Source organism: Phasianus colchicus, chromosome 21 (genome assembly GCF_987193195.1).
Source record: "Phasianus colchicus chromosome 21, bPhaCol1.hap1.1, whole genome shotgun sequence".
In the NCBI taxonomy this organism is placed as follows: domain Eukaryota; kingdom Metazoa; phylum Chordata; class Aves; order Galliformes; family Phasianidae; genus Phasianus; species Phasianus colchicus.
This window is the reverse complement of record NC_143456.1, coordinates 1,216,624-1,226,353: the sequence shown is the minus strand read 5'-3', so window position 1 is coordinate 1,226,353 and position 9,730 is coordinate 1,216,624. Positions and strand designations below refer to the sequence as shown.

At 47.1% G+C, this 9,730-nt stretch overlaps 1 non-coding gene across 1 annotated transcript; it reads left to right on the top strand.

The window, feature by feature from the left end:
• The first annotated feature begins 6,635 nt into the window (after positions 1–6,635).
• On the top strand, positions 6,636–6,717 carry TRNAS-UGA (transfer RNA serine (anticodon UGA)). The gene has a single exon. It is a non-coding gene; the product is annotated as a tRNA-Ser (tRNA).
• Positions 6,718–9,730: the final 3,013 nt, after the last annotated feature.

Below are 9,730 nucleotides of genomic sequence, written 5' to 3'. Positions count from 1 at the left end.
TTAACTAAAAGATTGCAGTTATATATATATATATATACACATACACACACACACAAACATAAAAGTCATTTTGTCAACATTTTAACTGTTTAAAACAGGAAATAAAGGCAAAATAAGGAAGAATTAATGAACTTGCTGTAGTGGAGAGAGCTCTCTTCTCCCACTTCTCAAAATGAGTGTGTTTCAGCTATGCTGGGAGAAGGAATTAAGAATAAATAATGGCTCTTCATGCCTTACTCTATCCTCTCATGTCCTTGTGCTCAGCCAAGGAATGCATCAATACCAATAGCAGTAACACCAAAGTGACTAAATACAGATTTAGAAATAAAAAGCACTGATCTCACCTGCCATCTCTGCAGAACTAGTGAGACTGGGAAAGTAGCCAGTCTTATATAGCATCTGCAGCAGGGCAGGAATCAGCTGGGTCTGACCTGGGAGTGGCCAAATGGGGAGAACCTGGGAACAGGTTGAGCCAAAAGGAAATATCTGCTGGCTGGCTTGCCTGGATTGAGAAAGGTGCACACACTTCTCCATCCCTTTTTTGTAAATGTTGACTTACTTTTTGGCAAACCAGTTAAAAAGAGAAAAAGAATAAAGGCACACCACAATTTTCTACTAGGTGAAAGGGACCATCTGAATTTTATGAAAGTAAACGATGGCAGTGGGAGTTAAAAGGAGTCATCACCAGTAAGCTGGAAATGGAAATAAAATTAATGCTGATCCGTGTGGGTGGCAAAGACTGGACAAAGAACAGCGCAGTTGCACAGAACAAGGTGGAGCAGGAGGAGGAAGGGCTGCACTCCCATGGGCGGGCAGGAAGGTGAGAGAAAGAACTGAACAGCAGTCAAGATTGTTTCAAAAGACAGAGCTGATGATTGCAGTGGGAAAAAAGTGCTACACGTGTCACTTGTGCCTGGTATAACTGCCACCACAAAAGAGCACTGTGGTTTAAATTCAGTTTAAGTAACCAACTCTTTAGGCTCAAACAAGCCCTTAGAGAATCCCATCAATTTACCAGAAGGGAGATTAAGCACTGACTTAGAGTTTGTGTGCACTTATCAGTAATGAAGAGCTTAAAGCAAAGCCTAGTGTGAAAATGAGGGGTACATACCTGGCCCTGCTCGTCCTCCAGCAATCTACCCACAGTCTTCTCTTCTTCAGTGCAGGAGCAGCACCTTCAGTCCAAACCATTGGGGGATGTGAAATCCCTACTTCTGCTGCACTGTGGATGGTCTCTGCATTCTGCTGGGGAGTGAGGAACAACTGCGAACTCATCTAACTTGGACGAAAAGATAATCAGTTGGAAATAAGACAAATATGAAAGACAAGAAAGAACCAACATCAAACAATATTTCTATTCATCTTTAATCTCTTGATAACATCAGTTCAAGATCAGATAGAAGAGATGGGTGAGTGCAAGCATGTTATTGTGGAGTAATGAACTCTGCTTGCCAATAGCTCAAGGGGCCCAAAAAATGATAAAAGGACTAAAGCCATAAAATGGAATTGCCAAATGCAAGGTCTGAAATAGACAAAAGTAGAGCAATTTTCAAATAACTGTGAAACCTTTGAGAAAAGGATTAGTCCAGAGACTGGTCAGGCACATTAACAGGAGAAATAACATTCCAAAATGTATTAAACACCATGACACCAATATGGGTTGGGTATTCCAGAACTACAAACTGCTGGCAGAAGTTGGAGGAGAATCTTAGAATCATAGAATCACAAAATCATTGAACTGTTTGAGTTGGAATGGACCCTTAAAGGCCATCCATCCCAACACCTCCAGCCTGATCAGTGCTCAGAGCTGCGTTCCCTGACCTCGGGTGTCTCTGAGGATGGGGCATCCACCACCTCTCTGCCAAACAACACCACACATTTGGTTTGTTGACTTTTTCTCTCCTATGACTGTATCCAACTCGCTCTAATCCATGCATGAAACTACCAGACATTAGTGGACTCTGCGATGTTTGAGAGAGTCCAGGGATAATTCATGTCTGAATAACAGGATATTTAGGTAGTTCTACATCCACCAGGATGTATTTTCTTCTAGGTCAGGTTTTTGATACTTGCTTACAAGAATAACTGGCAGCGGGGTCAATTGGAACTCAAGTGGAACCTTCTTCTTTCTCCTACTGCCCTGATTGGCTTGGCACGGTTTCTTGAGAAGTCATTGCTGACACTTGCTCAGCACACTGGCAGTTAAATAAACTGACACCTGTACAGTGTCCTTCATTCTGTACCAGGAATTAATGCTGCTCTGTTTGATCAGACATCAGTTACTGTCCAGAATAAACCCTTCTCCACTTCATCACTGTTATTTATTGTCATGATGGAGATCAGCTATTGTGGGGAGACTGACACTCAAGAGGAACTTGTTATGGATGATCAACTAAGTAAATCCCACAAGGTTGAGAACCCAATCCTTCCTACTCTTCAAATATTTTCACAGACCTTACAAAGCCAAAATAAACTAAAAAAAATACAAGGAAGAAAACTGCAAACAAACATACATTATGTTAAATCAAACACATATAAATATTGGTGAAGGTTAGGTTTGCAGGAACTGAAAATGCAAAACCTTTTTTCCTCCTCTAAAATTTCGTTTTAGATGCAGAATGTGGCTGGAGTCACCTGTCCTTTGCACTGCAAGTGTGACACTGGATGTGTTCTGCATCACAGCCCAGGTCCACTTGTGTTACCCAGGGCTTTCAGCTGCCCACCCCCATCTAGGTGTTGCAGTGCTCTGATGCCATCTTTTGAGCTTCAAGAGGAAACTGGATAGCCTGCCCATCGAGGCTGAAGTCCATTCAGCAGAGCATTCAGAATGTGTGGGGAACTGGAGCATTAGTTATTGATTAGTTATTGATTAGTTAGCCTATCTCAATCACAAGAGGTCCTCTATCAGTTCTCCTCTCTGTTCTGAGTGAATACTTTCAGAGTTCTTCTCTTTTGGACTCTTGAAAACAACCACATCTTTATAGTTAAGTAACCCACAGACACCAAAAAAAAAATATTCTTTATTTCCCATCTTAACAGCAAAAAAGAACATAGAACCATGGAATCATTTGGGATGGAAGGGACCTTTAAAGGCCATCAGGTCCCACTGCCTGCAGTGCACAGGGACACCCACACTCCATCAGTGCTCAGAGCCCTCCAGCCTGACCTTGGCTGTGTGCAGGGATGGGGCTCCGCCTCAGCCAGCACCCCACTGCCCTTATTGTACAAATCTTCTTCCTTGTATCCAGTCTAAATCTCCCCTGTTTCAATTGGAAGCCATTCCCCTTATCCTGTCACAACAGACCCTGCTAAAGAGTTTGTCCTCTTCTTTCTCACAGCCCCACTGTGGATACTGACAGGTTGCTATCAGGTCCCTCTCTTCCCCTGTTTGGTAAACCTCTGATTTTCTTGCAAGCCCTTTCAGCACCCATTTTTATTGCACAGATACATTTATGTATCAAAATATATATTATGTATTAAAATATATGAACTCCAAGTTGAGCCACGATCCCTGAAGGTTAACAAGCTTAACTCAGGTTAAGAAGTCAATTCAGGTACAAATTCATACCAAAACTTTGTTCTTCATGCACCAGAGACTCATTGTTCCTGTATTTTGAACTGTGAATTAATTTACTTGCTACTTAGAGCCAACAGCCCCTCTAAGCCTGACCTTGTGAAGGGCATTGTGGCATCGAGGAAACCAAACTACTGGTTCAGAAAACCTCTGATCCAAGAGAAGCACAGCAGAGCTTATAGAGGGATAGAGTGAGCAGGATAAAATAAAACAGGTAACAAGTGATAGACTGCTGGCACAGAAATTCTTATTTAAGCAGAGAAGGAAAAGTTCCCAGTGGTTCAAGAGTGACATTTAATCAAAAACAGTTTATCCAGCTTTCATTGAACCATAGAATTATTCAAGATGGAAAAGACCTCTACTATCACCCAATCCAACCCCAACCCACCCCACCATGCCCACTGCCCACGTCCCTCAGTGCCACATCTCCACAGCTCTGGAACTCCTCCATGGACAGTGACACCACTCCCTGTGCAGCTGTGTCACTGCAGCACTGCTCTTTCTAAGAAGAAACTTTTCCTAATATCCAAACAGAAAAATATATATATATATATATAACAGAAAAAAATATGAATATAAGGGCTGCAGTGCTAAAAAATAACCTTAAATCTCTTTGGAGAAGGATATATAGTGCTCAAAACCAAATGTGGCACTGAGATACAGCCACTGGACTGTTGACGGTAAAGTCAGTGATGGGGATACTCTGCAGAGGTCCTGCACAGTTCCAGCTATCTGGAAAAGCTTTTATGGATGCAAGAGGTCAGGACAGGCTGCACTCTGAGGGATAAGAGTCCAAACCCAGGGGGATGAAATCAAGCAAGTTAAAACCTAAGTGTGTGTGGGATGTGGGGGTACTACAGTTCTCCTGTAACAATTCCCTTGGCTCCTGCACACCCATCCATGGAGAGATCTCAACCTGAATGGCCCAAACGTGTCCTGCCCAGCAGCCAACACAACCCTTCCCTAGAGCTTGTCCTTTCTATTTTCCCATGGACCCAACAGCACGTAACCACACAAAGTACTGCTGGGACTATCGGTGCTCACTGGATCAAGGTATGATCACAACAGTTCGTGTTTACCTTTTTGCCAGATAGTGGGATGCACCACTGAGCAGCGACTGCAGTCAGCCAGCTGTGCCCAGCAAAGCCAGCACTGGAGAGAAGCTGTCACTGCTTTCTGAAGCTTGAAAGATAAAAGCAGAGTTGGAGCATTTCTCTGAAGAGACAAAGTCTGTCTCATGAGTGCTGCTTTTGTTGTGTTTTTTTCTGTTTCCTTCTTTTTTTTTTTTTTTTTTTTTTTTTTGTGTGTGTGTGTGGTTTTCTGTGTTGTGTAATATTAAATAATGCCATTTGTTACTTGACAAGAGCTGTCATTTCTCCTCTTGTATTTTTCTACAAACACATCCTGTTCTTCTAAATAGGCAATATTGTTTTGTCTGTAAATATCCCAGTGAAATGTAAACAGGTATTCACTGGCAATGACACAAGATACGATAAGAAAAAAGGCATAAAAAATGAATCTCTTGAGCTGCACTGTGGGAATTCTGACCAGTGTAACAAAAGCCCGAATCCAGCCAGGCTGCAACAGCCAAGTGAGGACGTCTCTCTGGACCCAGATATTGTCCAGACCACACCTTCCATCCTCCTCGCCCCCTTCAGACAACCTACAGGTCTCCCAAGTAGGCTGTGGACACCCCATCCCTGCAGGCATTCAGGGCCAGGCTGGATGTGGCTCCGGGCAGCCTGGTCTGCTGGTTGGTGACCCTGCACAGAGCAGGGGGTTTGCAACTAGATGGTCATTGTGGTCCTTTTCAACCCAGGCCATTCTGTGATTCTATGGTTCTGTGACTCAGACATTTCCTGCAAGCTCCTCTGTTTGGACACCAGCCTCTCCAAGCCCATCTGCTGCTGCTCTGGTTCTCTCCATGTCCCTCTGTTGGGATCTGGAGTCCCCATATCCTTTCTACACACACAGTGGGCCCCATTACGTGCTCTGTGTGTTCAGGTTCCTGTTTGTTACCTGAAGGTATTTGAACCCTCACCCTGAAATGAAGCCTCTCTCCAGCAGAGGTTTTTGAATACCAAATGAACTTCATGCTCAAAGGGTGTAAAAGAACACACAGACCTCATCTTTACTGACTGCACCCATCGGGACATGCGGCTTTCCAGATCTGCAGACTTTTCTCTCTTGTGTCTTACTTTAGCTCATGGATGTCCAATCTTTTGGCTTGCACAGCCCATACTGAGTGAAGAGGAATTGTCCTGAACTGCATATATGCAGCTTATTCCAAAACTGATGCCTCCAATTTATCTCTATGGAAACTATAACTAAACAATGAGCACAGTAACGCTGGTAGAGCTAATTCCCAGCCACAAAACACAAAACATAGCCACCACCATTAGCTACACATTTCACCAGCAATGAGCAAGAGCCTGCATGCTATGCTCTTTAAAATCTGCATGGTCATCTGGAAAATGGCTTGTCTTTCGTGTCATTGCTGAAGCACATCACCCACTCCTCACTGTGCTCACATGCACGGGCTGGTCTCCATCAGCATTCAACAAGCATCAGTGAATGTCAGTGGATGCCACTGTTTCCACATGGAGGAGTTCAGTGACACCCTTTGCTCCATCCACACTTCTGTGTCAGACACCGTTCTGTCAGACTGCCCGTCTGCTGCCAGCTGTCACACAGCAACAACACAAAATGGGGCACTGGTGGGAAGGCTCAACCTCTACTGCTGCACCACCAATATCCACCTCTGACACTGTGGGCTGACACCATAAAACAGGAGGCATATTTTTTCCATTCACAGGACAGTGTTCAGCCAAAGTATCAAAGTGCACACCATTATTTGACACCATGTGAGCCCTCCCCATGCCCTGCTCTCAGCCCAGACAGTGTCCATCACACACCAATGTTTGGCCATTGCTGAGCGTTGCTGTGTGCCTGGGGCCTCTCCCTTGTCACCGCAGCAGGGACCTCAGTCAGGTGAGGGTCTGATGTCCCCTGGGGCCAAGTGACAGCCCAGGCCACCCCCCTGCTGGGTCTTTGCACATCAGCTGTGATGGCCGAGTGGTGAAGGTGTTGGACTTGAAATCCAATGGGGTTTCCCCGCGCAGGTTCAAATCCTGCTCACAGCGGGAATTTTTACTGACAGCCCCTGTCCTCCTGTCCCCAGGAGGGACAGACAGACACACATCCCCACCACTCCTCACCGAGGGGACCCTGCTGTCCCCATCTGCTCCTGACCCTCATCTTTTGCTGGCCTCTTCCCCTTCAGGGTGGCCAAAATGGCCAAGCCCCTACATCTCTCAGCAAAAGATGAAACTCACACAGAGCTGCAGCACCCTGCTATCTTCAAAGCACTGCTCCCTGCAGCCAGAACAGACTCTGGCTGCCCTCCTCTCAGCACAGATTTTGGCTGGAGGGTGCAGCCTGAAGGCAGTGAGGAAGTGGAGTGGATTGCCACTGGTCCCCCAAATTTACCCTGCCCTGCCTGCCCACACGGATCTGCCCCAGGAGAAGTCTGTGACCTGTGGTGGCTGTAAGGAGTTTTTCCCTAGCCAGGAATTGGACCCAGGCCATAAGAGTGATGAGTCCTGACCACTAGACCACCAGAGATGAAGTGGTGGTGGTGGACGTGGTGGTGGCCACCAACCCGGTCCTGACAGGATGCAGACATGTGGGCCCTGCAGATAAAGGGGAAGATTGGCTGGTGAGGCTTCCACCACCTTTCTGGGGGACGTTGCAGGGATGCCTGCTCCTTTCTGCACACTGTGGCACTGGGCAGATCCTCTGTGCAAGAGGATTCCGTCTCTGTCAGATGTGGGAAGCAGGATCGGGTTGTGCTGCTGATTGGTGCACCAGTGAAGACAGGCTTGGGAAAGGCAATGATGGGCAATCGCTCATGAAAATAACCAGCAGAGCCCTGGGGGCTCAGCAGTGAGGTTCAGCTGGTGCTGATAGAGAGGGGACCCCATTTGTGCTGCTAAGGCAATGCACATCACACTGGACATCATGGACACCCCGTGTCCCAGTACACAGCCAGCATGTCCCCAAGGCTGAGTGAAGCAGAACAACATGGCACAGATAATAATGCCAGCAGAGGTTTTTCCTGCTTGGGGGAAACAGGGCTGAGAGTCTCAGTGCTGTCAGCAGGACAGTGTCTGGAGTTCCAATGCTCCCAAGGACAGAGCTATGCTGAGCTGAGGTGCAGCTGCCCGTGCTGTCAGAAGGATATGCAGATGTCATGGTTTCGGTTGCCTCGACAAGCTCTACCAGAGCGTGGGCTACGGCAGTTCTGTGGTTGGGGCATGTCAATATCTCTCTGTGGTTTCCTAGATCTCTATCAGGAGCTGGCAGTCATTTTGTCAGAGGCAGTAACAGCTCCCAGAGCTCTGCTGGCAGGGTTCACTTGCACGACCTATAATGGGCATATGGCCTCTGCACTGGATGAGGACAGGGAGGTGGGTGATTGCCTGCCCTGAACACACAGGAAAGAGCCAGAGAGCCAGCAGAGCGCAGGGCAGTGTGTGTTGTGCATCTGGGGGGTGCAAATATTTATTTTCTACAAGAACAGCTCCTTGAAAGAAGCCCCAGTCCCAGGGTCAGCCTTCGTTTGGTGGATATAGGTCAGGACTGAGGGCAAAGTACAGCCACAATTGCAGAGAAGAGACAAAGCCAAGATGCAGTCTTGCTTTGCACCCCTACATGGATCTATGGCGTAAGCAATAAATTTGTAAGTAGGCCTCTCTGAAAGTAATGCCTCCTATTTATTGCCGTGGAAACTACAATTGATACAAAGAGTACAGTAACACTGTTTGATGGAGCAAATTCTCTGGTACAAAGCTATTTTTGACATAGTTACCACCATTAGCTGTGCATTTTCTCCAGTGATAATCAAGAACCTGCATGCTATGCTTGAACAAATCTACACACATGGAGGTGACCCTTTGTTTCACAGTTGCTATGAAAGCATTACTGCTAGGAAAATTTTGTCTATGCAGTGCAACTTTCACTGTGCTCACATGCACGGGCTGGTCTCCATCAGCATTCAACAAGCATCAGTGAATGTCAGTGGATGCCACTGTTTCCACATGGAGGAGTTCAGTGACACCCTTTGCTCCATCCACACTTCTGTGTCAGACACCGTTCTGTCAGACTGCCCGTCTGCTGCCAGCTGTCACACAGCAACAACACAAAATGGGGCACTGGTGGGAAGGCTCAACCTCTACTGCTGCACCACCAGCATCCACCTCTGATATTGTGGGCTGACACCATAAAACAGGAGGCATTACTTTCGGAGCACCCCTCAGAAATAGTCAGAACAATTGGCTAATTGCAATATTCCACTTGGAGTCTCCCCTCCAACCCCACAAGAGTGGTTTGGGAAAGTTCCTGCAGCACTGCTTGTCCTCCCCTCCCATGGAGACATGGTGATGGAGGGGATGCTGCCACAGGGGCAGAGCAGCAGTTCCTGCCACGCTCCACATCATGACAGAGGGGCTGTGGGAAGCCACAAAACTGCAGGGAGAGGAGCTCGTGGTGCCTCGTGAGCTGGACATGACTGAGCAACCACAGCCGTGAGCTGGCAAACGTGGTGCTGCTGAAGAGAAGAGGAGGTAAGAAAGGGGAAATGCTCCCTGTGCATCCTGGGGAGCCCATCACCTCGTGGCAAGGAGCCCCATGGCCGTGTGTGTGCACATAGGTCATGGTTCTGGCACAAGAGAAGCTCCAGGGCTCTGCCTCCTGCATCCCACCCTGTGCTGAGTAGGCTCCACATCTCTGTGACAAGGTGGTACTCAGAGCATCTCGGTGGGCTTCCCAGGGAAAGACCTTCTTGGCTGTGCCCAGACCCACCATGGAACCCAGGGCCCTCTGGCTGCTCCCAAACCATTTTGAAGGACTGAGCACCTTTGTCCTCAAGGCTTAGGACCTTGGCACTGAGATGGAGTTGACATCCTCCTAGTCTTGTGCTGAGATGCAGGGTGTTGCTGTCATCTTGATGAAGTTAAGTGTGAACCCGATGCTCAAAGACTGCTTCACATCCTGTCTTGGTCAGTGTCGCCCCTGGTTGGGTGCTGATTTGTTCAGATTTACCCCACCTCAAACAGCGGCTATTTTGGTATTTCCTAAACATGTTGCTTCCTTTTT